Below are 9001 nucleotides of genomic sequence, written 5' to 3'. Positions count from 1 at the left end.
CCAACCTATCCACATGATATTCCACCTTCAGGGAATTGCACCATTATTTCTAGATCAATCTGTTCTTCTGCATTTCTCGATGCCCTACCATTGACCATGTATGTCCTATTTTCATTAGTTCTACCAAAATGTAGCACCTGACAGTTATCAGCATTAAACTCCAATAAATGAAATTATATTCTATATCATCGCCGTGGTCACTTTGGGGAGATATATTTTTTGAAGGGGGCACCTGGATTTGAACCAGGGACCTCTTGATCTGCAGTCAAATGCTCTACCACTGAGCTATACCCCCGCATTTTAATGCTGCAGATTGTGGAGGCATTGCCAATAATCTTTCAAGTATTGATAGATTTTGGCGTACCGGATGACTGGAAAATTGGAAACGTTATTCCACCATTTAAGAGGGCCTGTTAGCCAGATATCAGTAGTTGGGAAGTTACTGGAAACGATTGTTAGGGACGAGATTACAGTGTTCTTGCAGGCACATGACAAGATAGGCCAAAGCCTGTATAGTTTTCTGAAAGGAAATTCCTGTCCAACTGGCCTGGGTGCTGGTTACAAGTTGTGTTTCACCGGTGCAGCATTAGTGAGGAGCGGGTAGTGTCGAGGAAACAGAGAGCGTGCAGAGCGACATAGACAGTTTAGGGGAATGGGCAAAGAAGTGGAAAAAGAAAAACAATGTTGGAAATTGAATAGCCATGCATTTTGGTGGAAGAAACATAAACGTGCAGACTATTATTTGGATGGGGATAGAATTCAAAATACAGAGATCAAATGCACTTGGGAGTCCATGTGCAAGATACCCTAAATATTAACCTCCAAGTTGAGACGTTTTTGAAGAAGTCGAATGCACTGTTGGCATTAATTTCTCGAGGAATATTTCTCGAGATATATAAGAGCAAGGATGTGACGTTGAGGCTCTATAAGGCCCTCGTGAGACCACATTGGAGTATCGTGTGCAATTTGACGCTGCTTATTTTAGAGAATATATACTGCTATTGGAGATGGTTCAGTGAAGATTCACCTTAAAGATTCGAACAATGAAAGGGTTACCGTATGAGGAAATGTTGGCAGCTCTTGGGTTGTATTCCATGGAGTTCAGGAGAATGAGTGAGATATCATAGAATCATCCCGAATGTTAAATGCCCTAAACCGATTAGATATGGCGAAGTTATTTCCCATTGTAGGGGATTCCAGGCCAAGAGGGCACGATTTTCAGATTGAAAGACGTCCATTTCGAACTGAAAAGTGGAGAAATTTGTTTAGTCAGAGGGTGGTAAATCTGTGGAATCTGTTGCCACGAGCGGCTGTGGAGGCCAGGCCACTCGGTGTATTTAAGGCAGGGATAGATGGGTTCCTGATTAGCCTGGGCTTCAATGGTTATGGGATGAAGAGACAGGGGAGTGAGGATGACTGGAAGATTGGGATCAGCCCATGATTGATTGGCGACACAGACTGAATAGGCCGAATGTCCTACTACTCTCCTTTATCTTAATGTCGTAATACGAGATTTCAAAACAAACATGAAAAGCAAAAGAGGGCAATATTACAATTGAGCAATATTAGTGGGAAGTCGAAACACTGGAAAGTCATAATGAAGGTAAAGATCGAGTACGAAAGTAAGCTAGCTAATAATATTAACAATGTTACCAGAATTGCCTTCTGATACATAAAGTAAGAAAACTAGCGAGATTGAACATCGGATCGCTGACAGCGATGCTGGAGATGTAGCACTGTGGGAGCTTGAAACACCGGACGAACTAAATAGTATTTTGTATCAGTCTTCAGTCTGGAAAACCCCAACCGCGTGATGGAAGTTCCAGGTGTCAGGGGTATGAAGTGTGTGAAGTTACCATGACCGGAGAGAAGGCAAGTGAGTAACTCAAGTGTCTGAAGGTAGACTGAAGTTACCAGATGCTGTACACCCCAGAGTTTAAAAAGCGTTGGCTGAAGACATGGTGGGGTTATTAGTGATGATCTTGCAACAACCGCTCGGTTCTATGCCGGTGAGTCTGACCACAGCGATTGTGAAGATGTTGGAGTCAGTCATTAAGCATGAACTCTCAGGCTACTTGGAGACACATGATAAAGTAGACCAGAGACAGCATGTTTCCGTCAAGGGAAAATTTGGCCTCAAATATCTGTTGGAATTATCTGAAGACGTAACAAGCCGGACGAATTAGAATGACTTGCTGTCCTCTACTTGGATTTTCAGAAGGCACTTGACAGATGAAGCTGCTTGGCAAGCTACGCGCCCATGGTAATACAGGAAAGGTTCCAGCACGGATAAAGCGGTGGTTGATTGCCAGACGGTGAACAGTAGGAATAAAGGGAGCCTTTTCTGACTGACTGCCGGTGTCCAGTAGTGATTCACTGGGGTAGTTACTCGTATTTTCTTTATTTTCCTTCCTGGGTGATGGAGCAACTCAGCTATTCGCCTGTCCCGCCGTATCCGTGGAAAACCGGAGCATGAATACATGGGTTCAGGCCCAAGAATCTCATCACGACCTCACTAGCCATCAGATGTGACAGTCGATGATTCATAGTACATACCCACTTTCATTTTACCTCCCTCTTAACTTAATTTTGCATCGTTTATTTGAATTAAATTGACTTTATTACTTGGAAACTTCATACACATGAAGAGTAAAAATTTTTATGTTACTTCTTCCTTCACATGTGAAATGTGCAATTATAGTAATTTATAATATTATGTGCGAAAGGATCGTCAATATAACACAGAGGTACAGTTGCTTCAGCATGAATTAAGCCGTCTGATGGCCTGGTGGATGAAGCTGTCCGGAAACCTGTTGGCCCTGGCATTTATGCTGCAATACAATTTCCCCAGATGGTAGCAGTTTGTTGGTTGGGGTGACTCGGGTCCCCAATGATACTTTAGGCCCTTTGTGTTTTATCTTTCTTTGCATATGTCCTTAATATGGGATGTTCACGTCTACAGATGCGCTTCGATGTCAGAGTCCTGCGATTGAGCGAGGTACAGTTTCCATACCGGAGGGTGATGCAGCCAGTCAGGATGATATCAGTTATGCCCTCATAGTAAATTGTTACAATTTGGGAGCCCATACCAAACTTCTTCAAACGTCTCTGGTGAAAGAAGCGCTGTTGTGTCTTTTCGCCACAGACGGTATTTACAGAACACGTGAAATCCTCGGTGATATTTATGCCGAGGAACATAAAGCTGTTCACCCTCGCAACACCAGATCCATTGATGCTAACAGGGAGTCAAACAGTTAACCAATACCTGCGGTCACATCAGTCACTGTGCCAAAAATCTTCCATTTGGGAGTGCTGGAAGTTTCGCACTGCCCTCTGCTTCTGGTGATCCCGACTGTGAGTCTTCACTCTGATCTGCAGCCCATCAGCGAGCGTGTTGGCTATGGAAGTGATTATTAGTCGACACTGAGACTCGTGTGTCGGAAGGCAGTACGGAATAATTGTTAACCTAATGAACTAACACAGTCCCAAAGTAATAGTAACTGCTCCAGCATGGTTTTCATTTGCAACATTCGTGGTTCTTTTCAATATGTTTCAGCATTTATAATTTTTATAGAAATCATTTTTTCCGATTCTGGTGTGTGAACAGAGATCCATAATATACATCATTGGGCTGTTTATCAAATAGAACTACTGTATGTTCTATGCATTCATTTTAAGTATTAGTGTTTGTAAAAGAATGTCGATTTTAACCAGTGCATGCTGAAGGAGAAATGTTCATTCACTCACTACATGTAAAGATATCACTGAAATCAGCAACAATTTGACAATTCCATGAGCGAAGCAGCCTCCGCCTCGGTAGTCCAAAGAAAAGGACCGCGGAACTGTTGTTTAGAGCCGTCAGCGGAGCCGCCACTGAACTGACGTTTCTGAAACACTTTAGATAAAGGTTGGCAAATGTCAGGAATTAGCACTGCTAATTGTTATGTGAATCTCCGTCTGCGCGCACCTACTCGGGTCCCTCTTGCGATTATCATTAGAGATGATGAAGCCCAAAAAGGATATTGAGGTAACGTGAAATTCAGAATGTTTCAGCTTGAAGTAATGACCCTGATCAACAGTATGTCGCTTCTAAATGTCTGGAAAACGGCTGGCGCGTTCTTAAGACCGAAGTGCATGCTGAGGAACTCAAGGTTCTCTGTCGATTGACTTTTCCCCCTCGTCACCCTACTATTTGCGAAAGAGGTTACATGAACTCCGGGAGCCCAGACTCAAGAATCTTCTTTCACCTTGGGGAACATCAAGAGCAGTGTTTTTGGGTGGAAGAGGGTATGAGCTTTGACCGTTAGGCAGTTCCGTCCTCCATCATCAATGTAAGTCCGCCGACTCCCGACCATTTTCTGTATGAAGAAGAACCCAGTGTCGGCAGGAGAGTTAGAGGACCGAATGAATCCCAGGGCAAAAACCTGCCTAATATACTCCTCCTTTGCGCGTCTGCACGGGCCTTTGAACGCGTATAATCGACCCCGCGGAGGACAGGGACCTGGAAGTGATCTGCTGCCTAGGTGTAGGTTCAGTGCCGTGGAAGTTTTGAGAACGTTCCCTCACTGAAACGCCTTCCAAATCCTTGTAAACGGATTTGATTTCTACCAAATGGGGTGCTGCAATTCTTCCTGAATCTTGCTCTAAGTATGACCTCTGAGACTCCAACCGTAGCGGGAGTGTGTCGAGTTCCTTTGTTTCAGAGCAGAAGATACCCCAGACTCTCCCCCAGAGGTCTACGTGTCTTTAGTGAAAACAGAAGCCAAATCACAGTGAGGGAACTCGTCCGCATCGGTCAGCATTGGGAGCAAGGAGCCAAAAATCCATATTGTTTTGAAAACCAGGGTTATTTACTCTTGTTATCTTTACCTTTATATCTGACAGGCCTATACGAGCTTTGTATGCTCCGAATTTCATTTCGGAACGCGCCCCACTTGCCAGGAAATATCCTGCCAAATCAATAATTGCTAAATGGTTTTTAATACCGTCGGAATTCTCTTTTCTCCAATGAGAAATGATCGACGGACGGACTAGAAGATTTTTTTTTTCCATATTTACAATGAAACCAATGGCATTGTAATCACGAGTTACAAAGTGTTCGTTAAATCAAGCTTTTATTTCTTGTCCTGTCTCATTTATTTCACCATAGCAGATCAAGTATCGCGCACGCTCTCGGTGAGACGTCAACGCACAAAAAAACCCCGAAAATATCCTGAACACAATGAACGATCTCTTCCCCATGTAGTCCTTTAAAAGTGTGGAATTAACAGTCAACGTGAGGAATGTTAAAAACACCTATTCTAACAACTGTAATGCCTTTGCAATAGACTGCAATATCTTCTCAAAGTTGGCCACCTACAAACTGTTGACCATTGAGTTGTCAGTAATCTATCCCCATTAACGTGATCATACCATTCCTTCCTTGTTTGAATCTGATAGATGCTTTTTAGATTTTGTGAGGCATAGATGAAGGTAGAGCACGCAAAGATTATCACCATCCCAGAGTTGACATAGCCTATTCCATCGGGCATACATTTTAACTAAGAGGGGATAATTTTAAAGAAGATGTGACAACACTCCTTCACCCAACGTCGGCAAGACCAACGAAGTGATTGTGATCTTCAGGAGAGGGAAAAATGGAGGTCCATGAGCCAGTTCTTATTGAAGGATCGGAGGTGGAGAGCGTAAGTAACTTTAAATTGGTGGGTATTACAATTTCCTCTACTTTCATAAGAGACTGCGGAGATTCGGCATGACATTAAAAATCTAGGCGAACATCTATAAATGTGCAGTGGAGATTATATTGTCTGTCTGCATCACGACCTGGTACGGCAACAGCAAGGCCTTAGAAGAAAACTCTTAATAACAAGTTAGTGTATTCATCGGCCCTGTCCATCATGGGTAAAGCTCTGCCAAGCATTAAGCTAATCTACATAAACCACTATCATCGGAAAGCAGCATTCATCATCAGAGGCCCTCACCACCCCGTCCCTGCTCTATTGCCGCTGCTGCCATCAGGTTGAAGGCAGAAGTAAGAAGAGACTCAGGACTCACTCGCGCCACCACGTTCAAGGACAGTCACTACTCATCAACAATCAGGCTTTTGATCAAAAGCTGAGAACTTACAATCACGTGCCTATCCATTGAGTAATCCGACAGCCAGTGTTCGCTTTGAACACTTTTATATATTGATTAGCTGAGTTGTCTGCAGGAACTCAAAACGCCAGGCAACATCTGTGCAGAAGAGTAAACAGTCGACGTTTCGGTCCGAGATGCTCCACCAGGATTGCTTCTGAAAACATCAGGCACCCAGAACCCGATGTACGATGATCTGTTGTGCTGCGATGTGCCGTGACGAATGCACAATCTTGTCTTTCTACCGATTTTCTAATCCAGTAAAACAACCCTCGTTTGCTTCGCAGTAACAACATTACCTCTGTTGAATGTTTAAAGACACATTTTGTCAGGAGTGGGATTCGAACCCACGCCCCCAGATGGAGACCAGAACACTCGCGTTTGTAGGAACGACTTTCATTCCCTGAGTCTGGCGCCTTAGACCGCTCGGCCACCCTGACAACTTTGTGTCACCCATTTCATATCCAAAACAAATGGTTGTGTTTGAGAACAGATTGAATGCCTGATTTGAGAACAGAGTTACATACAGACAAACACACAGAGACATCCTGGGAATCGGAAATGAAAACGAGCTTTTAAACAGTTTTCTCAAGTTAGGCAGTACCTGTGGAAAGAGAAGCAGTATTAAGATTACAGATCTAAACTCGTTAGACGCGTCACAGCAGTAATTTGGTAAGGAGGTTGTAATGCTGATGAGGACACTTGATCGACTCGCTGTCTTCACAGGTAGGAGAGTGAGAAAACAGACGATCATACATTGGACAGAATCTTGCACCATTGGGTGGGAGACGGTCATGACAAATTCGACCAATCTTGAACGCAGGAGGTTCAATTGTAACGGGGAGCGCAGCTTTACAAATGGATGTTGGTAAGTAGAATATAATGTTCAATTCATGATTATGGAAGTAAGAGAAGCTGTGACAGGATTCAAAGGAATAGAAGTGATCTTGCAGAAGGCCATTCAGTCAACTCAGTCTGTTTCTTTATACCATCATGGCTGATTAGATACCTCTCTAAACTACGTTCTCCTACCTTTTCAGGCACGGGGAACTTTGGTTTTCAAGGGATATTCGCGATCTGGTTAACAAAAAGAGAGAAGTGTATAGCAGGTACAAGCAACAAGGAACAAATGAGGTACTTGAAGAGTATAGATTTCGTAAGAAAATACTAAAGAAGGAAATCAGAAAGGCAAAAGTAAGATATGAGGTTGCTTTGGCGAGTAAGGCGAAGGTAAATCCGAAGGATTTCTACAAGTATATTAAAAGGACAGTAAGGGATAAAATTGATCCCCTAGAAGATCAATGTGGTCGTCTATGTGTGCAGCCTCACGAGATGAGGGAGATCCTAAACAGTTGTTTGCATCGGTATTTACTCAGGAAACTGGCTGAGTGTATGTGGAAGGAAGGGAAACAAGCAGTAGTGTCATGGAACATATAGAGATTAAAGAGGTGGAGGTGCTTGCTGCCTTACAGCGAACAAAGGTGGCTAAGTCCCTCGGGCCTGCCATGATATTTCCTAGGACCTTGAGAGAGACTAGTGTACAAATTGCAGGTACCCTGACAGAAATATTTAAAATGTCCTCAGCCACGGGTATGGTGCCGGGAGCTCATGTTGTCTCGTTGCTTTACAAAGCTCCAGAAGTAAACCAGGGAATTACAGGTTGGTGATCCTGACGTCGTAGTAGGTAAATTATTAGAAGGTGTTCTGAGAGATCGGATATGCAAGTATTTTGACAGCCATGGACTGATTACGGATAGTCAGCATGGCTTCGTGCGTGGCAGATCGTGTTTAACGAATCTTGCAGAGTTTTTCGAGAACGTCACCAAGAAAGTAGACAAAGGAAAGGCTGTGGATGTTGTCAACATGGATTTCAGTAAAGCCTTTGACAAGGACCCACATGGGAGGTTAGTTCAGCAGTTTCAGACACTAGGCATTCATACAGAGCTTGCAAACTGGATTCGAAATTGGCTGTGTGGGATAAGACAGAGAGCGGTAATGGATGATTGCTTCTCAGACGGGAAGCCTGTGAGTAGTGGTGTGTCTCGGGAATCTGTGCTGGGACCATTGTTGTTTGTTGTCTATATCAATGATCTAGATAATGTGACAATTTGGATCAGCAAGTTTGTCGATGACACTAAGATTGTGGACATCGAGGAAGGCTTTCAAAGTCTGCAGAGGGATCTGGACCAACTGGAAAAAAATGGGCCAGAAATGGCAGATGAAACTTAATGCAGACAAATATGAAGCGTTGCATTTTGGAAGGACAAATCAAGGTAAGATATACACAGTAAATGGTAGGGTTCTGAGGAGTGCGGTGGACCAAAGGGATCTGAGGGTTCAGATACATAATTCCCTGAAGGTGGCATCACAGGAAGACAGGGTTGTAAAAAGGCTATTGGAATCCTGGCATTCATAAATCAAAGTATTGAGTTGGGATCTTACGGTAAGATTGTGTAGGATATTGGTGAGGCCAAATTTGGAATATGGTTTGCAGTTCTGGTCTCTTATCTATAGGAAGGATATCAGTAATATTGAAAGGGTGCAGAGAAGATTTACTAGGATGTTGCCGAGTCTTCGGGACTGGAGTTTCAGGGAAAGATTGAACTGGTTAGGACTTTATTCTTTGAAGTGTACAGGAATGAGTGGAGATTTGATAGAGGTTTACAAAATGATGAGAGGTATAGACAGGGTAAATGAGAATAGGTTCTTTCCAGTTAAATTAGGAGAGATAAATAGAAGAGGACATGGCTTTAGGGTGAAAGGGGAAAGGTTTAGGGGTAACATTAGGGGGGACTTCTTCACTTAGAGTGGTGAGAGTGTGGAACGACATCTGACGTCGTAAATGTGGGCTCACTCTTATGTTTTA

The 9001-nt window shown here is 43.3% G+C and overlaps 2 non-coding genes across 2 annotated transcripts; both read right to left on the bottom strand.

Annotated features, from left to right (window-relative positions):
* Positions 1-223: 223 nt before the first annotated feature.
* On the bottom strand, positions 224-295 carry trnac-gca (transfer RNA cysteine (anticodon GCA)). The gene has a single exon. It is a non-coding gene; the product is annotated as a tRNA-Cys (tRNA).
* A 6166-nt stretch (positions 296-6461) lies between these two features.
* trnal-cag (transfer RNA leucine (anticodon CAG)) lies at positions 6462-6575 on the bottom strand. The gene is made up of 2 exons: positions 6538-6575; positions 6462-6496 (listed from the first exon to the last, which is right to left on the bottom strand). It is a non-coding gene; the product is annotated as a tRNA-Leu (tRNA).
* Between the last annotated feature and the right edge of the window lie 2426 nt (positions 6576-9001).

The sequence above is a fragment of the Hemitrygon akajei genome, unplaced genomic scaffold, assembly GCF_048418815.1.
Source record: "Hemitrygon akajei unplaced genomic scaffold, sHemAka1.3 Scf000094, whole genome shotgun sequence".
Taxonomy (NCBI): domain Eukaryota; kingdom Metazoa; phylum Chordata; class Chondrichthyes; order Myliobatiformes; family Dasyatidae; genus Hemitrygon; species Hemitrygon akajei.
The sequence above is the reverse complement of the archived record's forward strand: the minus strand, read 5'-3'. Positions and strand labels throughout refer to the sequence as shown.